The following is a 12,138-nucleotide window of genomic DNA, read 5'->3' on the forward strand; positions in this document are numbered from 1 at the left end:
TAAATGTGTTTTTGTTGTGGATATCTTCATACATTTTTTGTCTATTTGAAATTGAGCAATTTGTATGTGTGTCTATGTGTGAGAGAAGAAACAGAGAGACGGAGTGACTGCACATGTACATATCTGCATATAGTTAGCAAAAGAACATTGGTCAGACATTGCAAAGACAGATACAGGCCATTATATATTTGAACCTGTAATTAGCACTATAGCCATTAAACATATATCTCAGAAATTTAAAACTTTGGGGTCTTGTTGAGCCCTGAATCTCACCAGAATTGCAATACCTACTGTCAAGTTTTTAGAGCTCATTAAAGAAACTAGTGAAACGATGAATAGGGATAATGCCCTTCCAAAACACAGAGCATCTCCAACTGCAAGAAGTCAGTTCCATCCACATGCACCATGGGATCTATGCCCTCTCTCAGTTGGTAGCAGAGTGGGCATCACCATCCTCAATTCTCAAGATTGGGAAATGAACAAACATAAGGATGGAATGCAACTATTGACCAAAGTAGACTCATTGGTATTCTAGTAATGGAAGAACTTTTTAGCATTGATATAAAGACAGTGGTCACCAGAGGTTTGGTGGGTAGGGAGAAGTTAGAGTAGGCGTAGTATGGGGTATCTGGGAATATTGGAATTTTTTTGTATGATATTGCAGAGATAGATACAGGTCATTATCTATTTTGTCAAAACCTATAAAATTGTGCAGTTAAAAGTGTAAAACATGATTAAACTAAACATGGGTAGTAACGATGCTTCAACATTTGTTCTTCAATTGTATCAAATGCATCACACTATGAAGATGCTGTTAAAGGGGGAAATTATGGGAGAGGGAGGAGATGGGGTATATAGGAATCTACTATATTTTCAATGTAATATATACATAATCTAGATCTTCTTTAAAAACAAAGGAAAATTTTAACAAAAAGTTATAGTTACTTGCAATATGTGTTAAAATTCAAACACTATACTTTAAAATTCTATATTCAAAGAAAGAATACTTCAAATATGAAGGATAATATTTTCCTTTAAAAAAAGATTCTATTGCTAACTGGCATGTCCTAAAAGAAAAGTGTAAGAGTTTATTAGGGAGAAAGTAAAATGTGTAGATCAGAAAATTTCATTTTCTTTATGAAAGACAGAACATTAAGTTGGAATAATGAAGTTGAAATAAAATATTTTATTTTTCATATTCTTAAATGTTTTAACAGTTAATTTTGTAAAGCAGTGACAATAATAATTCACTGACTACAGTATACAGTTATGTGAAATGAATGACAGTAATCTTGCAAGGGAGAGAAGGAAAGAATTGAAAATATTTTCTTATACATTACCTGCAGCAGACATAAAGCGGGATAGTATTATGTGAAGGTAACTCAGACTAATTAAAAATATGTATTGTGGGAAATGGACTTGGCCCAGTGGTTAGGGCGTCCGTCTACCACATGGGAGGTCCGCGGTTCAAACCCCGGGCCTCCTTGACCCGTGTGGAGCTGGCCCATGCGCAGTGCTGATGCGCACATGGAGTGCCATGCCATGCAGGGGTGTCCCCCGCGTAGGGGAGCCCACGCGCAAGGAGTGCGCCCCGTAAGGAGAGCCGCCCAGCGCCCAAAGAAAGTGCAGCCTGCCCAGGAATGGCGCCGCCCACACTTCCCATGCTGCTGAAGACAACAGAAGCGGAGAAAGAAACAAGACGCAGCAAATAGACACCGAGAACAGACAACGGGGGGGGGGGGGGGGGATTAAATAAACAACCGGGGGGGGGGGGGATTAAATAAATAAATAAATCTTTTTAAAAAAATGTGTATTGTAAACTCAAGGACAGCGATTTAAAACAATTTAGTTTTCATTGCTGTGATTAACATGTTGTTGATGTACTGATATGTTTACTTATTGTGATTGGTATGTTAGTAGGGAAAATGTAATGGAAGAATATCCATGGAATGTTATTAACTCTTACTGCTGCTTAGTTGAGACCTTTTCCAAACCAGTCTTCTAAGGGAAAGCATGTGAATCTACCTTGCAAGTTTGAGTAGCAAAGATATTACTTTCTCCATAAAGCCAAACATATGATGATATCATAAAAGTTGCAAAAAGAGGGAAGCAGATGTGGTTCATGTGATAAGGGCTCTCTGGGTTAAATCCCTGGGGCATCCTGGTGGAAAAGAAGAGAAAGTGTGCCTTGTGGTGACCAGTGCCCATGTGATAAGCTGAGTTCCCATGTGTTGAGCTGAGCGCCCACATGAGTGCCTGCATGGTGAGCCAAGTGGCCACATGATGAGTCGCGGGCCCACACGAGTGTTCACATGGTGAGCTGAGTTCCCACCTGAGTGCCCACATGCTGAATCAGTGTCCACATGGTTAGCCAAGCCCCCATTCAAGTGCAGCATGGGAAGCCATGTGCCGGTTTGGTGAGTCAAGTACCCACATGAGTGCCCCCATGGTGATCCATTGCCTGCACAAGTGAGTCATGCAGCAAGATGATGATGCTATAGAAGAGAGATGAAGCGGACAGTCAAGGTGAAATGCAGCAGAAACCAGGAACTGAGGTAAAGCAATTGACAGGGAAACTCTCTCCACATCAGAGGTTCCCAGGATTCAATCCTTGGACATCCTAGAGGAGAGAGAAAAGAAGAGACTACAAAGAAAGAAATAGATACAGAAGATCACACAGCCAATGGACACAGGCAACAAAAACAGTGGGGTGGGGGAGGGGGGGAGGAGGGGAGGGAAAAAGAAAACTAAATCTAAAAATAATTTTTAAAAAATGGTTACCCTGGATGGCTGTATCATGAGGCAGGGAGAAGCCTCAGACCCTGACAGGAAGTCCTTCCCTAGTTTCCCTCTGCTTGTGTCCAGTGTCCTGAACACCCTCTAAAGGCTAGACCCATTCTGATATTCCTCCAATGATGATGCTGTTTTCAGAGAGTACATATATGGGCACCCTAAGATCTGAGAATGTTCACCAACAGGATCCCCTGACTCAGCCAATATTTGGTCATTTAAGTTTATGACAATTGTAGTAAAGATGTAAATTATAGTCCAGACACTTTTAGAATATGCTTCAAAGTTATTTATCTTATTTTTTGGCACATGGTGCTGAATATTACTCTAGGGATTAGACTTAAGTTAAATTGAGTTTGAATAACATCTGTGTTGAGAAAGACTTGAAGTTGTGGGCTTTCTGCTACAAGTTCTACATGAATTACAAAATCATTTTTCATTGGGTCCTAATTGGAAAACCTCACGTTAATGGCTAACATTATATTGGTTTTGTAGTGGGGCATATTCCTGGACCAGATAAATGACAGGACAATTTAAACATCTTAGTTTTCTAGCAGTTCTTAAAAGTTGTAAATGCTTAATCTTGAAAAGTGCTATGCTGAGCCTTGGGTAAGTCTGGAAAAGAAATGAGGGAGATGAATATGTAGATAGTTCTTTGACATTTCACATTTTATATTTTCACTCATTAATGAGAATGAAGTCAGATGTACAGAAATTCTCACACTTTACCCAGAGAATCAATGTCTTCCAACACAGATGCTGTCCTCCTCCTCTACATCAGTTATCCTGCATTTGTCCTAGATGATATTTGCAGATATTTGATGCAGATATTTGATAAAGAGATTAGAAAATTAAAAGAAAAATGTGAATTTAAGTGGTTCTTGGAGCTGGGTATAGCACATCATTGGAAGATCCCAATAGATGCTACTACGACCCAGATGAAATTAAGTTGTTTGTTGGCAATGTATGCAAATTTCCCATATTTTTTCTTTTCATGATGATTGCTGGAGTTTTAGAGATCTTAGACAAATAGAGGAATATCAGAATCTTCTAACTCCAGTACTTCATCAGACCACAGAAGGATATCCTGTAGTACTAATGTATTATTATGTGTCACCTGACTTTGTAAAATATGAAAAATGAAACCTACAAAATCAAATGTGATTTCCTCGTAAAGGTGACAATGCTGGAAAAAACTTTCTTTGGCAACAAGCTCATTATAGCATTGCAAAACTATTGGTAAATGAATTAATGGGTCCCAAAGACATTGATCTGGTCCACCAATATGCTCTTCTACAAAACCAGTAAAATGTTAGCCATTAAAGTGAGGTTTTTCAATTAGGACCCAATGAAAAATGATTTTGTAATTCATGTAGAACTTGTAGCAGAAAACCAACACTTTCAAGTTTTACTCAACACATTTGTTATTCAGACTCAATTTCCATAACAGGAACACCATATTCAAATATGGTATGAGCACATGAAAGCTTACTTCCGCCTATGTATCAATGAAATTTTAGAACTATCCAGAAGGCCAGAAAGGCCTATTGACTGCCCCAGTATATACGAGATTTATTGCATTCTAGGAAGGACTGTGATTTGTTATTCCATCAACTTTGGCCTAGGTGTCTCAGGATGTTTTACTGCTGATGGATGATATAAATAATGCCCTAGAGTTCATTAGCAATCTTGGAAAATGTATGGTCATCTACTTTTCCTTCTTCTCATTTAGGAAGACAATATAAGAGGTTGCTGTTCCAACCCCGTATTAGAAATGCTGTCAGTCTTTAAAAAAGGAATGGTTGTAGTAGTCAAAGTTCATGTTCATTGTCTACAGACAATAATATCTGGATGTGTAGATCAAGATATTACTTGACTTTTTAAGAATCAGGGATATGGACAAACTTCCAGGATTTAAGAGTCTGAAGCATCTAGAACCTCATATATATTCAAAAATCAAAAGACAAATCAGAACCCCCAATGATCCTGAACTAGAAGAGCAGCCAGATATCACCACTACTAAATGTAAAAAGCAAACCCACCTACAAAAGTATTTAAAAACTGAACAACTGCAGGAGACTGATAGCAAAACCATACTTGCAATAACTTGCTCAAAAGAGAAGACACCAATTTCATCACAAAGGAATGTACCATTTCTGCTCACATTCGGAGAGTATATAGAAGACCTGGCACCAAAAAGCTTTGGATTGTCATGTACCATGCAGCAATTCTTTTAAACAATGATGTGGGCAGCATGGCTCCATCCCTCACAAATGTATTAGTGCAGGGCAAAAAGGTACTTCTGGGTGCCTCTGGACATGAAGACGTTATCTCTAATTCTTTATTTTCAAGAGGGATTAAGTACTATCTATTGTAAGTGTAATAATACCTATGATATTAGGGAAGTGGTCATCCAGCCAGAACTGGTCATCCATATAGGTATTTAATGGTATGCTGAATTAAATGCAATTTGGGTTGAACATCCAGGCAATGGACTATAAGATCTGTGACAGAGAAAAGACAGCCATAGAGGTATATTAGCTGTCACTAGTGAAGGTAAACAGGTTTTATTGGATATCCTCTAGCTTAACAGAATGGAAGATGTTGGCTGAACTGATGTAAAATCAATTGGCCTTTGAATAGAACTCCTGTTGGATTCTATGACTGAGTGTGGCAGATGCTGAAGTGCATGTCCAATGCTTTCACTGTATTTGGAAAGCATTTGCCACAGCAACCAACCCTTCCAAATATGACCACATATGAGATGAACTTCTCTCTTCTTGATGAAGATATTTTGGAAAATATTGAACAGTCAAAGTACAGACAGGTCTTCATGCAGTAACTAATGGTTGTAACCATTGCACTGGTTACAACCCTGAGCTAGAATTTCAAGACATAATACATCTAGATAACTTGGTGACAGAGCATTTCATCAACTTGAAAAACTTGGCCATTTGCTTAAGAAAGTGGAAAAACATGATGACATTACTTCATTTTATAACACACCCCAGCCAGCCCCCGGGAAATACAGGAACATGCAGCTATTTGACAAAAGCTTTAATGAAATTGCAGTTGGAAGGAAAAGTCAAGCCCAAAAACATTGACCCATGTCTGGTTAGCTAATTAGGAAGGTAGTAGAGCCTCTGTTGAGACACTGAATAGAAGTGTAAATTTTTGTTGAAGTATAATCAAGGCAACCATTATTGACTGGACTGGTCATGTTGGTGAAGTGTTCGCCAAGACCTTGGCAGAGTTAAGGAACCTCATTTACTTGTCATAACCCATCTATTGATAAGAAATGCTTTTTCTCAAATAAAACAATTCTCAGGATTATACCAACCATAATAACCTTTACTGTAAGACTGAAAGAGTTGTAGATTGAAAATATTACTCTATTTCAAGAATATGAATCTTTGCTCTTTGTACTAAATTCCCACCTCAATGCAGTTAAATTGAGTTGGCTTACTAAACAAAACTATCTAAAGGAGACTTAAGACTCTTTCTCTTCTTGTTCTTGCACTGGGCTCTGAATACCCCCTGGTGATGCAGAGCCCTCTGCAGCTCCCCTCCCATGCACTGCAGGGGAGTTTGTGTCTGGTCTCACCCAGATATTCCCTCTCTGTGTTTCTCACACAGAAGTACATGGTTGTCTCCTCAATTTTCATGTTGGTCATTTCAAGAGAGATTGTGTGCATAGGGTTGCCCCTAGATATTGTGAATCTTTCTGAAATTGATGGAGCATAATTTAAATAATTTTATTTGGTTGACTCAAAAAAGCTACTCCCCTTTTTCTGTAGAGACTGACAGACACAGTTCAGAAAACATGAATCGAAGGGCATTGCAAGTGATGCTCCGAGGAACTCCCAGGCTGCCTCCAATAAGTTCCCAAGTCCACAAGCTGTACTCTGCATAGGACAACTGCAGGCACAGAGAAAATAGAGTGAACAACCCATGTAGAATAGTCACAACTGAGCCTAATGAAGGAGGGACATTACATTTGACAGTGATGAGGAGGGAAGTGTCAAATAGTGCAGCTACCTTGGTAGTGGGTACTGAAGAAGATAATATATATGGGGCAGGCTCCTCAACAGATACTTCAGGGACAGGTGTGCTGCATTGCATTAACATGGGAAAGGGGTACATTTTTATTTCTCTCTTGCTGTGTACATATCTGATGAGATCCTACGGACTCCTACTGTCGATGCCTCTGAATCCCATGGTGGGCAAGGGGGAAGTTATTCTTCATACTTGATGTGCAGCTTTACACTATCCACCATACCTCCTTTCCTAAAATGTGGACACTGTCTCTGTATGATTATGGCATAGGGCCTCATACTCAATTAAACCAGTAAGGAAAAGGGCAGGGACATCAGGCAATATCTGAATATTAGTTAGGGCTACCAACCACTAATATGCTCATAAAATTAGTGTTTTGTGAGTGTGAAAATCAATTTAGATGTCACACATGATCAGGGATGGAGTAGGAAATTTCAAATGTACTGAGATCATGTTGTCACCTTGTCCCATATGTGGCCGAGATGTGGTCAAGACAAAGCATCTCTCTGCTCCACTCCCTGTGCTTTGTACTAAGTGGGAGTTGAATGATCCCAGGTCTGTGTAAAGATTCTGGTTGATACCTAGTGACAAAATTGTGATCAATACCTTATCCTGCTCCCCCTTATTTCTCTTCATGCAGGCACAAGTGTTCCCAGGAATACAGTGACTCACGGACACTCTGGGAACAGTTCACCTGGAATGAGACCACATTAGGAGGGATCATTGCTGGGAACTTCACTGACAGCATGAGTGTTCTTTCTCAATGAGAATTTCCAATTTCCCTCTATCACAATAAAGAGAAGAAGAAGGTAAATAAAACCATAGCCTCAAATCCAGGGTAACAGGGTTTCATTCATCTGGGACTTGGGAAGATTTTCTGCCTCAGACTCATTCAGTTTATTTATCTACATAATAGAGATAATTATCCGAACTGCCTCACAGATGTATCATGAGTGATTCTTTAAAAAGGTATCTCTGAATAAACACTGTTCAAATATGGAAGATGGTTTTGGAAAGTGAATGAAAGAAAGAATGAATGGGCTCTCTATGTGAAGAAGAGACAAGGGAAGAGTTTAGATGGCAGAGATAACAGGAAACTCCTTTTTTCTTAGGTGATTGTGGCTGACCTCACTTTGGGCAAAGAGAAGGGAAAGGTATTTCCAGCAAACATTGGACTCTCATTGAGCACACTGCTGTGCACCAAGTCTTGGGATTTCATTTGTGGAAGGCATGGCCCTGCCCTCAGCAGATGATGAGAAATGTGAGGAAACAGAGACAGATTTCTATTAAAGAGATGGCAATTCGAGTTTTAAACAAGAGATAAGACAAAATTTTTAAAATATACCTGCAATAGATTGAATCACGTATGTCAGGAAAGGCATCTGCTGAATCTTAATCCACATTCCTGTGGGTGTGAGTTCATTTCTAAATAGGACCCTTTAAAGGCGTATTATCCTTTATGATCTAATATCATTTGAGAATAGAATCTTTTAAGATCTTGCTTAGGCATAGACAAAATGAATGATGAAAGGTTTTGATTGATACGATGGGAGCCTTATTAAAAGAGGAATTCAGACATGACAAGAGGAATGGGAATGTAGAAACCAGTGTAAGCTGTTAACTAACTCATAATGACAGAGAAAATGCCATGTGACTGGGGAGCAGAATTGAAATTCAAGGGACTCAAGCATTGTGGCAAGTAAGAAAGAAAATACTACAGAATTCAGGAAGAAAGCATGGTCTTGTTCTTGACTTGATTTTGGACATCTAACCTCTGAAACTGTGAGCTAATAAAGTTTTTGTTAAGCAGAATGGAGCACAGCATTTGCCATAGTAGCCTGCAAACAATGGCCACTTTTAGTACCAGAAAGAGGGTGTGCCGCTATTACATAAATGTAAAAATATGTAAATGGCTTGGAAACAGTTAATGGATATTGGATGGAAGAATTTGGAGTTTCTTGGTGGGAAATTCTTGGATTGATTTGAAGGGAATGTTGGTAAAGATATTTGATTTAAAGTCATTTCTGTAGATGTTCAGATAAAGGTGAAAGAAGAAAAGAAAGTTGCTACCGTTATATAGAATACGTAGTTCATTATAGATGAATGTTGATAAAAACGTGGATGCTGAAGGTAGTTCAAGTGAGGGCCTAGAATGAAATGATGAGTATAATATTGGAAACTGCAAGAAAGTTGATCCTTGATATGTAGAGGAAAAGAGTTCAGTATAAGTGTGCACTAATGTCCAAAGGAAGGTGGGACCTGAAAATTCTCACTTTATCCAGGTAGTCCAGTCTGTGACTTGGGCCAGAGGTGGCTCTCAACAGCCTACAGTGTGCTTCACTGAAATGATTTCGAAGAGAACAGGGCTACACTTTCGGCCTTACCAGAACCATCCTTTTCTATGGAGAGTAGGCTAGGAGTTAGGCATCAAATCACCCATTCTAGAGGAATCTAAAATTGGAAATATATCATTTTTTCTGATGACATGGCCCCTTCAAATCATGTGGTAAATCAACATTTTTTCTGAATTTTTCAAATTTAATTGGTTTTTTAAAAAAGATATAGGTATCAAAAAATTTAAATTAAAAATATAAGAGGTTCCCATATAACCCACATCCCACCCCACCCCACTCTTTCCACATCCACAACCTCTTTCATCATTGTGGCACATTCATTGCATTTGGTGAATACATTTTGGAGCAGGGCTGCCTCACGTGGATTATAGTTTACATTGTAGTTTACATGCTCCACCAGTACATTCAGTGGGTTATGGCAGGATATATAATGTCCAGCATCCATCCCTGAAATATCATTTAGGACAACTCCAGATCCCAAAAATGCCTCCACATCACGTCTCTTCTTCCCTCTCCCTGCCCTGAACAACTACCATGGCCACTGTCTCCACATCAATAATACAATTTCTTCACTTGCTAGAGTCAAAATAGTTCTATAGAAGAATACCATAAGTCCACTCTAATCCATATTTTATTCCTTCATCCTGTGGACAATGTGATGGTGATTTCCACTCCACCTCTAAATTGAGTGGGGGCTTATATCCCACATGGTTGATGAATGTGATTGTCCTGGTTGCAGTTGTAGGCACTGTTTTTGATCATTTTTCAAGAGCTGAAGGAATGCCAGAATACATGGAAATAAATACTTTTTCTCCTGAAACCTCCACATGGGAGACCATCAGGATGGTTTCTGTAGCTTTTCCTTTAATACAAATTCTACAAGATCATATCAGGCAAAATACCATTTCATGGACAGACCCTGATCCACCTACCCTTGACAATTCAATCAGCAATGAGAGCTAAATCCTATTTTCTCCCCGAGAGCAGGACACCTGCACAGTCTGACAAACTGTCCACTCCACTTGCTAAAAGCCCCCTCTATGCTACTCAACTCAGCACCGAAGACATGAAAATTGCCTCTTCCTCACAGTTCTGTGCATGAGGAAAAATGGTATTATTTTCCAATTAGAGAATATAGGAGAAATAAATGAATGAGGATAGTCATAGAAAGGGTAGGGAAGGCAATCCAGATTTCTAATTAAAGCTGGTGTGGCTATGGTTATATCAGAGAAAATCGATACCAGGCTTGTTTGTATTGCCAAAAAAGAGAGCTATTTTGCAATAAAAAAAAAAAAAAAAGCAAACACATGTGAATATATCAATAGATAGGGTAATCCTAAATTGGTATGAAAGATACATAATATGTAAAGTAAAACCAGTATAATTAACCATTTTAACAGATTACAAAAATTAAAATACACAGTCAAAAATCCTGAATGGGCAAACAATAATATGAGAAATACATTCATAACCATACATGTAATAAACTAGCAATAGTATAGCACTTTCCTTTAATATAGCAGCATTAGCAAAATGATATAGGTATTATCATACTAATGGTGAGAAACTATAGTTTTATGCTATAAAACTAAGATAAATGTCAAGGAAAGGATATGTGTTCTTAATATCCCTACTTAATTTAATTCAGTACTATTAATTCAATATTAAGTTTTAATGAATGCATCATACCTGCAGAGATGACTGTTGGTGTAACTGTAGATTCATAAATGAGATGAGAGAGGAGGGTAAAGAGTCAGAATCCCAGAGAAGACTTAGGTCAGGTTTTATCAAAGGTGGATGAAGAGGTAAAGAATCCCAGGAAGTAACTTCACTTCCTTGGAGAGGTAACCCAATAGAACTTGGAACCCTGGTAACCAGGAACCCTAAATCTAGGACAGCCCTCTACCCAGCTCACTTGAACAGAGTCACTTGAGAGAACAAGATGTCTTCTTATTTGCCTGTTTCCCAAGGCTCTTGCCTCAGGAAATCCTGATATGAGAGCATTTCCAGTGCTACAGACTTTGCCTAAACTCTTCCCCAGAAGACTGGCCGTTTAGCAGGAGATACCCAAACATAACACAGGATGACACAGAGTAAGGGAATGAGGACAAGGTGAACACTTCTGATCCTTTCTGGGCAGCCTAACAACAATTTCCATTCTTAGCATATGTATGTGGAGGGGAGGGAATGATGAGTGGACAGACCCTGGCAGGATAACATTTTGGGGAAGATAGAAGCATATAATGTTCACAGCCAGAACAAAGCTGCCAGGACAAGTAAAGGAATGTAGGGGTGGTGCTTATCTGCTTAGATGTTCATTCATTCACAACTGTCATCCACTTTCATCATGAGCTAGAAATTTGTGCAGAAATATTTTTCTTCCTACTGAATGTAGCAGAACATCATAAGGTGTGGTCTCCCCTGTGCCAATGGCCTGTGGCCTGATGCCTCTTGACTTGGCTGTGGAACACTGTCTTCATACTCCTCCATCAGCAAATTGGTGAGGAACTGGACAACAGAGTCATCTACACCTCCTCCACAGGCAAGGATCAGGTGGAGCACAATGCCATCAAGTGTCAATGTGGCCTTGAGGTAACAGTAGTTGAAGAATGGTCTCTACACTCAGGGACAAAGACAATCAAAGATTAATCCTCAGACTCCACTGTGATAAGTCCCCAGGCCCCCTACCAGGGCTTCCCTGATTATTGATCCATGGTCCCACTCTGAAAGTTATCTGGGCTGACATCATTCCCCCACTCCCATGGCTCAGGCCCTGCCCTGACCAGGTACAAAGTCACTTTTTCTATATTAATAGAAATATCAGAAAATGGGCTTTTGTAGTGTTTTCACTTCAGTTTAGACCATGAGTGTCTTTGCATTTTACTACACTTTTTTTAATTAAAATTATTTATTTATTTTTAAAAATTGCATTCAAAAA

General features: G+C 39.0%; 1 pseudogene; it reads left to right on the forward strand.

The window, feature by feature from the left end:
- The first annotated feature begins 3,494 nt into the window (after window positions 1–3,494).
- LOC105744860 (phosphorylase b kinase regulatory subunit beta pseudogene) lies at window positions 3,495–5,913 on the forward strand (annotated as a pseudogene).
- Window positions 5,914–12,138: the final 6,225 nt, after the last annotated feature.

This window comes from Dasypus novemcinctus, chromosome 19 (assembly GCF_030445035.2).
Source record: "Dasypus novemcinctus isolate mDasNov1 chromosome 19, mDasNov1.1.hap2, whole genome shotgun sequence".
In the NCBI taxonomy this organism is placed as follows: Eukaryota; Metazoa; Chordata; class Mammalia; order Cingulata; family Dasypodidae; genus Dasypus; species Dasypus novemcinctus.